This window comes from Macaca thibetana, chromosome 12 (genome assembly GCF_024542745.1).
Source record: "Macaca thibetana thibetana isolate TM-01 chromosome 12, ASM2454274v1, whole genome shotgun sequence".
NCBI lineage: Eukaryota > Metazoa > Chordata > Mammalia > Primates > Cercopithecidae > Macaca > Macaca thibetana.
Genome location: NC_065589.1, coordinates 28,237,362 through 28,252,263, shown reverse-complemented (window position 1 = coordinate 28,252,263; position 14,902 = coordinate 28,237,362). Strand labels below are relative to the sequence as shown.

Sequence of the window (14,902 nt, the reverse complement as noted above, 5' to 3'; positions counted from 1 at the left end):
GCTGAGGCAGGAGAATTGCTTGAACCCGGGAGGCAGAGGCTGCAGTGAGCAGAGATTACGCCACTGCACTCCAGCCTCGGCAAGAGAAGGAGACTCCGTTTCAAAAAGAAAAAAAAGAAAAAAGAAAATTAAACAGTGGGATTATTTTTCCAAATCATTACACTCATAAAAAACGTTGATGCCAATATGGATTTAGAATTGATTTGCCCTTTAATGGGTATATTCACACAGAGATAAAATTTTCAACTTTCTCATTAATAGGTGCTACATCATTAATGTCCAATATTGTGAAATTAAATCTGTGAAAACGTTTGAGTGGGAAGAATTTTGGAATTCAGGTTTGGAAGAGTCATTTGATGTCTAGTTGTTTTTTTAATATGGAGAAGAAAATGGAAGGCAACATGTTCTAGGAGCTGAGGACCAGATTTATGAAAGAACAGGGAAAACCAGAGGCTGTAGAGATATCTCAGTTGAGGGGACTAACAGGTAGGTAACACTTCGCACAGCACAATTCACTTCCCTCTACCCACTTACCCACCTACCATTTCTGTCTATGAAAAGCGCAGGAACTAAGTCAGATGTTTACACAAGGCAATGGAGTAGAAAAAGCATATTTTTGAAGTATGAAGCCTGTATTCGTTTTAATAACAGAGAAATCAGTGGATTATGAGAATATAGGTGCAGTTTTTAAAGAATTTTATACAAAAGAGTTTTCACTTCTCAACAAATGGGTAGTAGAGTCACCAGTGGCATTTTTAAGATATTATCCCAAGAAAGAACTAGAAAGCATCATGATTTTATGCGGCAAAGATAATTGGGGATCTTTGTAAAGAGGTTGAGAAGATTAATTCCATAATTATTGGCTCTGCAAAATGCAGTTTCTGTTTTGCAGAGCATGTTGTGGCTTTTAACATTAAAATGGCTTTGAGTGAGTTAAAAGGAATGCCTTCCCCTTTCAAGTTGCTACAAAATAACAGTGATTGAGACCTTACTGTTGCTTATCTGAGGCTCAGCCTCAGCATGCAGAATGAGTGGGTTCAAAGTGGATAGTCTCAAAGGGGGATTCCCATCTTTGTAAGTAACTGGGGAACCTTTAGTTAATTTTTATACTCTCTGAGTGATTTCATTTCAGAGATTAGAAGTCAATTTCATTTTAAAAATTTATAATGTTCATTGCACACTTTGTGCACTTACAAAAGTACACAAAGTTTTTTGCACTCACAGAAGTACATGACAGCTAGGAAAAAAATCAAATTTTAAAAATAATTTTTTTAAAAAATTCCATTGATAATTGAGTGTTATCCTTTTCATATTAAGTACTTTCTAAAATAGAGTAGAATTATAAGAATAAATGGCTTCCAAATTAATTCCCAAAGGAGTGCATTAGCTCATTTACAGTCAGAATTACAGTCTCTTACTTTACATTTTAAGAGAATTGATGGTCAGCTAGCCCTTTCACTAGTTATACATAGGAGCAGTTTTTCATACTCACTTACCAATATTTATTGCTGTCCTTCATATTGGAAGATGCCGCTGTTAATGGTGATAACTGTGTGACAAGCATGACTACCGAGATTTGTGACTGGGCTTCTGCGCCCTGTGCACATTGGGAGATCAGCGTTGATTTGCAGCCACATCTAAGATTTGCAGAGCTTGTCACTATTAGTGACTTCCCCAGACTTGAGGTCAGTCATCAGTAGTTTACAGACATGATTGCCCATTCCTTACTGACTCACCAATATTGAGAGAAGATGAAGCTGGAAAAAAGAATGACCTGGTAGTCTCCCTTCCAAATTTTAACTCCAACTGTACAAGGTTTTGGATATGTTAAAAAAAAAAAATGCCTATTTTTAATTGTTTTTCCTCACAAAAGACAGAATTGGTTAATAGGGTGATATGAACAAGCATAATTTTTTTTCTATTTCCTACATCTTATTTCATAACACAGGCGTACATATCTTTGGCAAATTTTGCAGATTAATTTATAATCTATATAATCTAGATTTTAATTGCTCCATACACGCATTAATTTGGGGGTGTGTGTGTGTGTGTGTGTTAAACTGGAGGGAGCAAGAGTGTTCTTCCTTTAAGAAAATCTTATTTTAAGATTATTGAAATCTTTTGTTCCTACTTCTTAATCACCATGAACATATCTTCACTTTGTTTTGTTATGCTGCATCTTGATTTATACATCAGGCAGTGTGTTTTATGAAGGACAGCACAAGAAAAACCTATCGGTATATTTTTTAGTTGTCTTTTAGGGAAGCGTTTGAAATAAATAACTAAGAGGAGAATTGAAGTGATCAATGTCTTTGCTTTCTCAAACAATAGGCATTATTAATGGGGAACTGGCTTATTTTAGAGTCTATACTTTGGGTTTTATCATCACTACTGATTAGCATCAGTAATTTCAGTCTAACACACTTTCATTGTTGATTTCCTTGCCTCTAGCCTGCTGTAGAGCATATCACAATAAAGCCATCTTTGCAAAGATTTAATGACATCATGGAAAGCGTGAATAAAGTACTAAAGTGACAAGAAAGATCATTCAGTTCCTGAAAAAGTTTTCAGATGACATTATTCTATGGCTGTATAAAGTTGTCTGCAGTGTATAAACATGCACTGAACACAACTCTTAATTTTCCCGTTATGTCACATAACCATGAACAAAACTTGATATACTTTTATTCTATCTATAGAATTGATACAATAATGAGACCATATATGTCTTATGAAGAATAAGTAGTATTGAAGATTTGAAGATTATAGTATTACATATCAATTTATAACAATTACCACTGCCAAAAGGCTTTTTTTAAATTAAACATTATTGGGTTGGGATTTTGAAGTAATTTTTGTTTTAGTATTTGCCTTTCACTACCATTGTTACATCTTGGTTTGGGATTTTATTTCTAGTACCTGCGTTTATATAAATTTTTCTGTTTGTAAAAAGGCAGGCATTATAGTTTCTTTTTTATAGTCTAGGTCCTTTCTACTTTTGAGCGCTGACCATAGAATATTAGATGTGAAATAGCACTTTGAAATTATTTTATCTAACTCCGTTATTTTAGAGGTGATAAAAGAAAGACTAACAGAAACTTAGTGATAACACTGTAATGGCACAGCTCATTATTTGCAAAGGCAATATTAATATATCACTTTTCTGTGATCTTTTTTCTACATTTTACTACCTTCAGGTTTAACAGAAAAATGCCAGTGCATTGAATCTTGTTTTCCAATAAATATGTTGGATGCAATGATTTATCTCAGCCAATTGTCTATAGAAATGTGATATGAAGACCTATCACCATGACAACACAGAGTTACAAGTAGACAAGAACAATAAAATATTGGCACATCAGAAATCAGTCTTTGATACAGACTGAGTACAATTTGTGAAACTAGCCTAAGTTTCCAAAGGCTGTAATAAAAATGGGGCCCATTGTCTAAAACAGAGAAATTATGTAATTAAACCAAATAATATAAGCCAAAATAAAATTAAAATATATTACATTAAACATTATCTATTTATTTTCACTGAGACTACTTTATACTTGGACGTAACAAAGGAGCAAAATTAGCTGTACTTACTCATGTATTTTGCTGGTTTTAGAAAGTGAAGACCCATTTTTTTTTTTCACTTAGCAAACTCTCACCTCTCACTAGATGGCAGGAATGGAGTGTGCAAAATAGATGGCATATGCAGAAATCTCTAATTCTGTGGCATTAGAACAACAACAACAAAAATCTCTAAACTGACTGATGATCAATATCATCTAAGGAAGGAATGTTGCAAAAATTCAGATTCCTTCACCTTTCCATCTCAAATTCCAATTTAAATCATTTAAATCTATGTCATTCTAAAGGTTCTGAGATTATTATAATTCTCAGCAGGATTTGGGAATCACTGCTTTAATTCAGCCTTTTCTAGACTGTTTTCTAAGGAATGCTAGAATCTTGTGTGATTCTTCATAAGGATTTCAATTATTTTTCATGGTCAAATAAATTTGAGAAATGATACATCCTTTAACCTCTCTTGGAAATGAGCAGTACACGTTAGTATACTGAGACTACTCGAGCATATTGGAAAGTAGGTTTGTTTGAGAGTTAGTCTGTAGAGTTCAACAGCTGAGAGCTCAAAAGTGTGGTGAAAATTGGATTTTAAAGCAGATCCTACCACTTACCAGCCAACTGACCTAGGACATACTACTTTACCTCCTTATGTCTCCATGTACACATCTATAAAAGAGAGATCATAGTAGACAGTACTTGGCATACACCACGTGATTTATAAAAACTACCTGACATTTTTACTACTATTACTATTAATACTAAACTATATTTAATCCAGAATTTCACAAATTTATGTGACAGTAGAACACTTTTTTTTCTCAGAACATTTATTAACATCTTAAAGTTCACAAAAGTTCAATGAAACACAGTTTAAGAAACATTTTGCTAATGATTCAAGATAGGCTAATTCCTTTATTTGATTTTTATGGGCAGTTAATGATGAAAATCTATTTTTTTCTCAGCTTATCTTTTAGTATTTTTTTTTTAGTTCCCAAAATTGTATTTAATGTGATTATTTATGGAAATTTATTAATTTGTGTTACAAAAAACAAGTTAGTTGAAAATGGCTTTTTAAAAAATAGTGGTAATATCAATTACAAATAATGGATTATCTAAGACAAGGGTCAACACACTATGCTCCATGAGCCAGATCCAGTTCACAATCTACTTTATTAATAAAGCTTTATTAAAACACAACCATGCTAATTCACCACATATTGTCTATGGTTGTTTTTAGAATGTTCCAGGCACTGTATGACCCACAAAATCTAAAATATTTACTATTTGACCTTCTATAGAAAAGGTTTGCTGATCCTTGCCTAATCTATAATCAGATATTCTTCCCTTTCTACTTCTCTCAAACTGTGCTGTCACCAAATCCTTCTAACTTGCACTCTTGAAGGTTACAGTCATTTGAGTACTGGTGGTTATCAGTTCTCTTTCGGCAGTGCGTGGTCTCAGGGATCTCTTTTCACACAAGTAAATTTCAAAAAGTCTGTAGATTTGCCTATTTTAAATGTATACATACTTAACAGCAGGCATGTTAAGTCCTATTTCTCTGCATTCCTGACTCAGAAAAGTATAGCTTTGCTTTTTGCACTGATGTGTTATAACTTAATAATTTTCCATTTTCTGAAAATTCTCAAATAAAACAGATAAAGATTAACTTTTTATCTTTTTTATATCCCATGTGTTCTCTTTTGATAAGTCAAAAAGTTGTCTTTAATATAATAGATATACTCAGGATTATATTAAGTGAAAACATGTATACATTATTTCTGCTTACTTAGGTACTCAGTCCATTACTACATTTTTAAAATCAGCTTACATAGACAATCCATAGTTTGATCCCATTAAATAAATATCCCTTTCATATAGAGAAGCGGTAGATCTTGTGGGCTGTACCAAAATACGGAAGACAGAAATCTGACCCTCAAGGTGCTCCTAGTCTATCTAAAGGAAAAATACAGGTGCCACTGATGACAAGTGGTTTGTGATGACTGCTCTAGGAACTCAGATGAAGAAAGAATTCAGACTGGGCACGGTGGCTCACCCCTGTAAAACCAGCACTTTGGGAGGCTGAGGCAAGCAGATCACCTGAGGTCAGGAGTTCAAGACCAGCCTGGCCAACATGGTGAAACCCCGTCTCTACTGAAAACACAAAGATTAGCCTGGCATGATAGTGGGTGCCTATAGTCCCAGCTACTTGGCAGGCTGAGGTAGGAGAATCACTTGAACCCCTGAGGCGGAAGTTTCAGTGAGCCGAGTTCCAGCCATTGCACTCCAGCCTGGTTGACAGAGCGAGACTTTCTCTCAGAAAAAAAAAAAAAAAGTAATTCAGTCTTAAGAACTAAAGGAAGATAGCTAAGAGTGGGGGTTTCAATGCATTAAAAGTAGTTTAGACAAAATTGGAAAGTTTGCAAACATAAAGGCAAAGCTTAGAGAAACGGTGTCAACCTGAGTGACAAGAGCATAGAGTATAGAGAGTTAGAGAGAAATAAGAGTGAGGCGGGAGCATGGGACCAGTTCACAGCATGAATGCTAGGCTAAGGAGCTTGGGTCAAAGTCTGAACTGAGTAGACAGCCACCAAAGGGCTTAGATCAAAGAAGCAACAAAACTAGATTTGTGCCTGAAACAAATACCAATAATAGTTGGCAATTTCATTAAGTATGTTGCACATGCATTTCCTTATTAAATTATTGAATCCTAAAATATTTTCACTCCCATTTCACAAATGAGAAAACTGAGATTCAGAGAAATTTGTGCTTTTGTCTTTGTCTTATAAATGGAGATATCAAACTTGACAGATCAAGAAAGGTCTTCTAACTCTAACTCTGGTGTTTTCTCTCATATCTTATCAGCTTTGATTAATTCACTATGAACATTATGCAAGTAATGTGGTAGAGATACTGTAGTTTTCATTTTGGGTGTATATATTTCCTGTAATGTTGAAGGTGTTCAATTATAAGTCTATTTCATGTTTAGTCCCCTCTTTTTCACAGAAATGTGGCACATTGCTAACATAAGGAAAATTCTTTTCCTGCTCCAGATTTATAGGGCTTGATTGGTTTCATTTTAAAAAGCTCCCACTGTCAAAAGAAGTATGCTTCCAAGGCACATTCCTATCCATTTAAAAAACAAACTGCATTCTGAATGCAGTGAGGATTGGCCAGGATTATTTTTGCCAATTTAGAGATTAAAAACACAATTCTAAATCAGTGAAATACAAATTTTTAAAAAAGAAAATACAAAACTTGTTAATGATTCTTGCAGTCTTAGAAATGCAGACTTCTGCCATTGTAAAAACTCATGATGATTACCAAATGAACTCATGTTTTATAGTGAGAGAAGAGCCACAGCTCTCTAATACTTCACTTACTTTCACTGCATGTTAGCTTTATTGCTCTCTCCTAAATATGACAGAGAAAAAAATAAAATTGTTCAGTGTAACTTTAATTTTCCCCCAACATTAAAAATAAAATCCTGCTAAAATTGCAAACCTTTGACTGCTGAGATGTAGAAAGCTTCATTAGAGACAAAAAGGAGAATCAGAGAATTTTTCTTTTGTTAATGAGACTCTAGGACATTCACATTGAAACTAAAAGATACTTAAATCAAGACTCCAAAAACTGTGAGCTAAAGTTACCCTGTTAAAAATCTGTTTTTGGCAAGATTCTGATTAAAGATTGAAGTTTCATCTCTGTAAATAAGAATCTAATTAACTATCTAAAAATACTGTCCAATGCCATTCTCAATCGAACCTCAATTTGAGTGCAAACATTGCTGTGTTTTAGAGATGTAACACAGATTGCTTTCAAAACTCCGAAAGATGTACAATTGTCCCTAGGTATCCGCAGAGGATTGGCTCCAAATCCTCTCCAATACCAAAATCTGCAAATACTCTGTAAAACTGTAAGATACAAATTTCTTACATAAAATGGATTAGTATTTGCATATAGCCTATGCACATGCTCCCACACACTTTATTTCTAGATTACTTATAATTTCAAATACAACATAAATGCTATGTGATAGTTTGTTATACTGTATTGTTTAGTAATAATGGTAAGAAAAATAGTCTGTAAATGTTTAGTACAGACAACCATCCATTTCCTCTCCAATACAGTATTTTTGATTCACAGTGGGTTGAATCCATGCATATGAAGCCCATGGATATGAAGGGCTGAATGTATCTTTTACAAATTCAACATTTCAAATAATTCATAATGAATATCATTATGCCATAATAAAAATAAGTTATAACTAATATGCTCCCTTGAGGAATACACAGCCATTGCAAATGGACAGAGTGGGGAAGGAAACTCTGTTGAAGTTGAAAGCTATGATGGCAATCATAGTCATGTAATCAATGCCGCATCATTTACATGCGCTTTCACGTATTATATCATTTAGTCTCAAAACAATGCAATGAGAAAACTAGAATACTCTTAATATTATATTAACTCCATCTTGCAAATGAAAAACCCAGGCTCAAGAGGTTTAAGTAACCTGTCCAAGGTAGAACAGCAAGTAGCATTTCATGCCAGGATTTCAGCTACAAATGTGCTTATTTCACGTTATCATATAGCAAGTTCCACTGGGTGATAGCACTAACAATTCTTATACATAGTTACAAAATCATCCCTGCTTCTGCCATACCTTGTCCCAAAGTTATACACTAAAGCAGAGAGGTTTATCAAGAAAGTACTCAGTCAAGATTTTTTAAATTAAAATGTGCTTTCATGTTACTGCCTATAAGCCATCTCAATATATTTTTGTGGAGTGAGGTAAGCTATGAACTAAGCATCAAATAATGAACTATCAAATTCAGTAGGAAATTACTGTTTGGACTTTAAAAATTAGAAATATATTTCAATACCAGCAGTTATAAAGCACTTATTATTATATTTTAATTACTCTTTCTTCATAACCTGTCAAAGTATGACATCAGCAAATAGTAAATGAAGAAAAAATTCCGATTTTTAGAAAATCTTTGCACAGAGACAGTGGCAAAAAAAAAAAAGGGGGGGAGTTCCTGAGAAATAATCTGATGCGCACTTCCAATACAAATAGGTTGGGTTGTTCCAGGGCGATAACTCCCATCCCTTAGACCCTAAAAGGCCTTGAATTCACTGTCATCCACACACTTTTAACAGGCTGTTATGGCTCTTTCTCTTTTCTGTTATCACTTCCTTTCAGTGTTTTCTGAAGAATAGGCCAGGTCGTATTCATCTCCTATGATTCTTTCAGGCTGTAGAATTCTCAAAGTGATGTACTCTTCCCCAACCATATGTGACCTTGTTTTATTGCTGTTGTAGGTGACTGATTCTTTGTCTGATATCAAAAATCTCTCCTTTCCAGTATCAAGAGAAAAGTTTTGAAGTTATACAGTTACTCACTTTTTTCCTGTTGCATAAATGGGTGATAAATGTAGCACCTTCAGCAGGAAAATACATGGGTTCTGATGACAGTACTCAGTTGCATTGTCAAGAATGCTTTTTGTACCAAAGCCAACTGTCAATCCAGCTTGTCAGTGAAGGACTAAGGACTGCTGCTTTTCCAGAGTATTTCAGAAGTATATGTGTGATCATCAAAACCTTGATTTTATATTAAATCCTCAAGTTTTTGCCTATATGTTTGGGCCCTCCTTTGATGATCATAAAGGCAGCTAAATTATCTTTTTCCTCTCTTAAATATACCTTGGTATTTCCTTGATAAATATACTGTACCTACTTTAAAAAAAAATTCTTTGATTGCAAATAAAGAGGTATTGTTGCTTACCTTCTCCTTATCTACATTTTTTAAAATTTACATTTATATGTTTTCTTCATATTTCGGAAGAAGCTGCATTTTATTGTCATTAGACTCCTTGAAACTGTTGAGGAAAAATATTGGTTCTTCACACCATCAGTTTGTTGGTATAGGCAGAATAAAACTATGGGTTACCTGCCTTTAAATATATACTAAAGTATCTTTTTAAAACTTTATTTTGGAAAAAAATTATTTTATTATTTAGTATTATTTTTCTTTTGAAACAGAGTCTCACTGTGTTGTCCAGGCTGGAGTGCAATGGTGCAGTCTTGGCTCACTGCAACCTCTGCCTCCTGGGTTCAAGCAATTCTACTGCCTCAGCCTCCTGAGTAGCTGGGACTACAGTCACCTGCCACCATGCCTAGCTAATTTTTGTATTTTTAGTACAGGTGAGGTTTCACCATGTTGGCCAGGCTGGTCTCGAACTCCTGACCTCGGGTGATCTACCCACCTCAGCCTCCCAAAGTGCTGGAATTACAAGCGTGAGCCACCATGCCTGGCCAGAAAGAAAACAGTTTTAGGGGGAAAAAAAAATAGAACATTGATAAAATGTTGTGTAGCAACAATGACAAAATTTCAAGAATGAGTAAACTTTTTTTTACTTGATAATTAATAATTACAATTGGGTACTTCATCAATGTTTTCCAATCTTCTTATATTTCACTTTAGCTCAGAGTGCATGCGAATAAAAATAGAAAGATTAAATCCAGTGGTTAGGTTTTCTACTGTAACAGTACCATCAGTTATTCTTACAGAAAAGGTATTTGTCTTTCAAAAACATCAAAATTTGTTTTTAAAAATATTTCAACTCTTCTTTTAGATTTCATGTATTGGAGTAGGAGAGATACATAGTTCATCTCGGTATACCTTATATATACTACTTTGTATACAATGTATATTTAATGAATATATTGAATATTTTTTAATTAGATATCATATTTCTGAATTGTAGTTTGTTACCTACCTAGTTTATTATATCTACATGGGCAAAGCTACATGCACTCTGCAGTCATTTCACTAAAATGCTTATGTTTTCAACAAAAATGAAATATTTTTTGATAGACACACTGAAAATAATATATTCCACAATGTATTATCAAAATACGAACTCCACCAGAAAAAGCCAGAACAGCTACTACTTAACTCATAATGCAGATAATAATACCACGATATACATTTGCTGAGTAACTGAGATGGTTATTTTTAAAAACTCTGTGCATCTTTTTTTATTATTATTTGCTTCCTCGGTATTAAAATTCTTAAAGAAGTTTCAGCTTGATGTCCATAATTTGATGAGTTACAACCTCAGTGTTCCAAATATGCTCCAATCAATAGAGCGGATCGCTGAAGAGGTCATCACAATCTCATTAGACCAGGAATGCTGAGGAGCATTTTAATCAGTGATGCTATGGGTCATCTTTTAGATGATTGTGAATTTTGGTTAAAACCCATTGGATCAGTTGATTATTAGGTGACATCTGTTGCATGCAAATTACTGGCTACAAGAGTGGCAGGGGATGCTAAATACTTTTGCAGTTTGTAATTTAATGTATATTTTAATGAAGTGAACAGTGACATTCCTGAGAGGCATCAGCAACTTTGAAACAGAGTCTTCTAAATTTTCATACGGTTTGAAAGTAATGAGATTTGTTCCTTAAAGTGATAAAAATTTATGGCATAAATTATCTCTAAAAGAAGAGTGCTTCTAAAAGCTGTGTTTTTTCCTTTGTGGAAAAGATTAGATTTTAAATAGTTGCTTAATGGGGGTTTTTTGAAAAGTAAACAAAGATGTATTTTCTTTGATCATTTTCACTTATTATGAAAGAAATGAAGTACCCCTTGGTCTCTGAAGCCTCTTCTCACTTGATCAGAAGGAAACCCATTTATAGGGTTAGTAAGTATAAACTTGGCTCTTAGAATATATCCCATCTATTTGTGTATCCATCCCTTCAGCTTTCAACAGTATTCACAAGGAGCTTTCTAAGAATCGAGTGTTGTTTCTCAGAATATTCAAAATGTGTGCTGTTGAGCTTTGTACTCTATCCCATCCTTTTGGAAAATTGACATGTTTAAAATCAGGACTTTTTCTCAAAAACGATTTTCTAATATGCTAAATTGTTGTGCTTAATAAGCAACCATTAAAATTGATACACATTATAAAATGAGACTATCTTTTTCTCAGATCCTTTAGCAATTCCTCTGCATATATTCTTGTCCAAATTTAGTTAGCACAGTATTTTCTAATGCAATAAAAGTTGGTAATCATCTACTGCTAGATAGCCTAGTCAATGGAGTGCTTGAAGATTGACTTACCTGTGATCTGCATGATGAATATTATGAATTTACAATTACCTTTAGATGGTGAGTTTATGTGCATTGCCATAATGTTGGAACCCAAATAGTTATTTCATGACTCACAGTCAAAAAACCGTTTTCCCCAAAGTGCCCTTTATAATATTTAAATAAGACACAAACATCTCATTGACCCAAAGTCATTTACACGCATAATGAACACAGATGAAGCCACCCAGAGATATGGTTTAGCAAATAAGAAAACATAGATTATACATACATGATTATGCATTTTAGTTAACAAATATTTGTTGGGTATCTATCGTGCTAAGATGTCTTCTGGGTGCCGAGAATACAACAATGAACAGTATATAAGGAGATTAGAATCTATGAGGACAGGAGCAATTTACCAAAAAATGTAAACAAATCAATAAGATAAATTTCACAGACTGATGAGAGCTCTGAATGGTTGACATGTTGGACAGAGAAGATGAAGGGGCTGGATGACCTGAGTCATCAGGGAAGACCTCCCTGGAGAGGTGGCATTTGAGTTGACACCTACATGATGAGACTTCAGGAAAAGAAAATGGGTTCATTGCTTTTCATTCTTTGATTTTTCCTTAGTGATTTATAGTGACCAATCTCACCATTCACAATTACTCTTTATCTGAGGTTTCTAATAACAATTTTGATTTTAGTCACCTAAACCAATATTTATGAAATAGTCTCCTTTTGCCCTATTATCTTTACTGTATGTAGTAGGAAATCCCTTTATAATCTCGGGCCAGCTGGGACAGCATTTGGAATTGCCATACAAGGTATGTATTTAGGACCAGTCACAGTGGCTCATACCTATAATCCTAGCACTTTGGGAGGCCGAGGTGGGTGGATAATTTGAGGTCAGGAATTCGATACCAGCCTGGCCAATATGGTGAGACCCTGTCTTTCCTAAACACAAAAATTAGCCAGGCCTGGTGTTGTGCACCTGTAATCCCAGCTACTTGGGAGACTGAGGCAGGAGAATCACTTAAACCCAGGAGGCAGAAGTTGAAGTGAGCCAAGACTGTGCCACTGCACTCCAGTATGGGCAACAGAGTAAGACTCCATCTCAAGAAAATAAATGTGTATATTTGTATTCAGAGATAGCAGAAATTGCTTAAATGGAGTTCCACATTAGTTATTTAAAAACACTAAGCTGGAGAAATAACAAATTTAAAACAAATATATTAACTGCTCAAGCCACCTGATATACATATTATATATAAATATACGTATAAACAAGTAAATTTGACCTCTAATCCTAATTTCAACTAAAATTTATGAAAAAGTAGTGAGTGACAGGCATGGATACTAACGATAAGACTTAAATGTTAGACCTAAAACCATAAAAACCCTAGAAGAAAATCTAGGCAATACCATTCAGGACATCGGCATGGGCAAGGACTTCATGTCTAAAACACCAAAAGCAATGACAACAAAAGCCAAAATTGACAAATGAGATCTAATTAAACTAAAGAGCTTCTGCACAGCAAAAGAAACTACCATCCGAGTGAACAGGCAACCTACAGAATGGGAAAAAATGTTTGCAATCTACTCATCTGACAAAGGGCTAATATCCAGAATATACAAAGAGCTCAAACAAATTTACAAGAAAAAAACAACCCCATCAAAAAGTGGGCAAAGGATATGAACAGGCACTTTTCAAAAGAAGACATTTATGCAGCCCACAGACACATGAAAAAATGCTCATCATCACTAGCCATCAGAGAAATGCAAATCAAAACCACAATGAGATACTATCTCACACCAGTTAGAAAAGTGATCATTAAAAAGTCAGGAAACAACAGGTGCTGGAGAGGATGTGGAGAAATAGGAACATTTTTACACCGTTGGTGGAACTGTAAACTAGTTCAACCATTCTGGAAGACAGTGTGGTGATTCCTCAAGGATCTAGAACTAAAAATACCATATGACCCAGTCATCCCATTACTGGGTAAATACGCAAAGGATTATAAATCATGCTGCTATAAAGACATATGCACATGTATGTTTATTGTCGCACTATTCACAATAGCAAAGACTTGGAACCAACACAAATGTCCATCAGTGATAGACTGGATTAAGAAAATGTGGCACATATACACCATGGAATACAATGTAGCCATAAAAAAAAGGATGAGTTCATGTCCTTTGTAGGGACATGAATGAAGCTGGAAACCATCATTCTTAGCAAACTATCACATGGACAAAAAAACAAACACCATACGTTCTCACTCATAGGTGGGAACTGAACAATGAGATCACTTGGACACAGGAAGAGGAACATCACACACCAGGGCCTGTTGTGAGGTGGGGGCAGGGGGAGGGATAGCATTAGGAGATATACCTAATGTAAATGACAAGTTAATGGGCACAGCACACCAATATGGCAATGTATACATATGTAACAAACCTGCACATTGTGCAAATGTACCCTAGAACTTAAAGTATAATTTAAAAAATTGATAGACTATATAGATGCAAGAAAGAATACATAATTTATAAAGATAAATAGAATTTTCTAATAAAAATATTTTCATTAAATAAGTCAAAAAAAGTACTTGTAGTTTAATCATAGTAACTATTTGTTTTTGCTTAATCCCTCCAAAATTTATTCATATATTCCTCTGAATTGGCATTATTATCATTATCTTGTATATGCCATTCTGTTACGATCTTTTGATGAATGACTTTCTGCATTATCAATTTTTTCACAGTCTAAAAAAGCTGGTACTAGCTGATGAATTATTGCATTTAAAATCCTAAGCTAACCTTATTACATATATTTTCTCATTTGTACAACATAGGTGAGTGATGATTATTATTATGCCATTGACTGAGGATTGCAAGTAGTAAGTAATTCGTCTGATATCACATAGGTAGCAAGTGATGGGTTGAGGATTTATAAGCAGATAGTTTAACCTAAGAACTTATGCCTTTAATCAATATGCTATGCCACTTCTCACAAATAAAAATGCATGCTAAAGTAAAAAAAAAAAAAAAAAAAAAAAAAAAAAAACCAGTAGTGAGTGAGTGAATGTTACTTTATTTTCTAAAGAGTGCATAGAAATAAAGTGTTCTGTGAGGTTTCTTAGAAAAAGAGTTTTCTTGTATAAAATTTTAGGATGGTATAATTCAATCACCATACTTACCAATCTCTAGCTGGCAAAAGCCATGCACTAGTCA

At 34.3% G+C, this 14,902-nt stretch overlaps 1 protein-coding gene across 1 annotated transcript in view; it reads left to right on the top strand.

Annotated features, from left to right (window-relative positions):
- Positions 1-14,902, top strand: part of VWC2L (von Willebrand factor C domain containing 2 like) — a 168,880-nt gene that overhangs the window by 9,181 nt on the left and 144,797 nt on the right. The window lies entirely within an intron of this gene.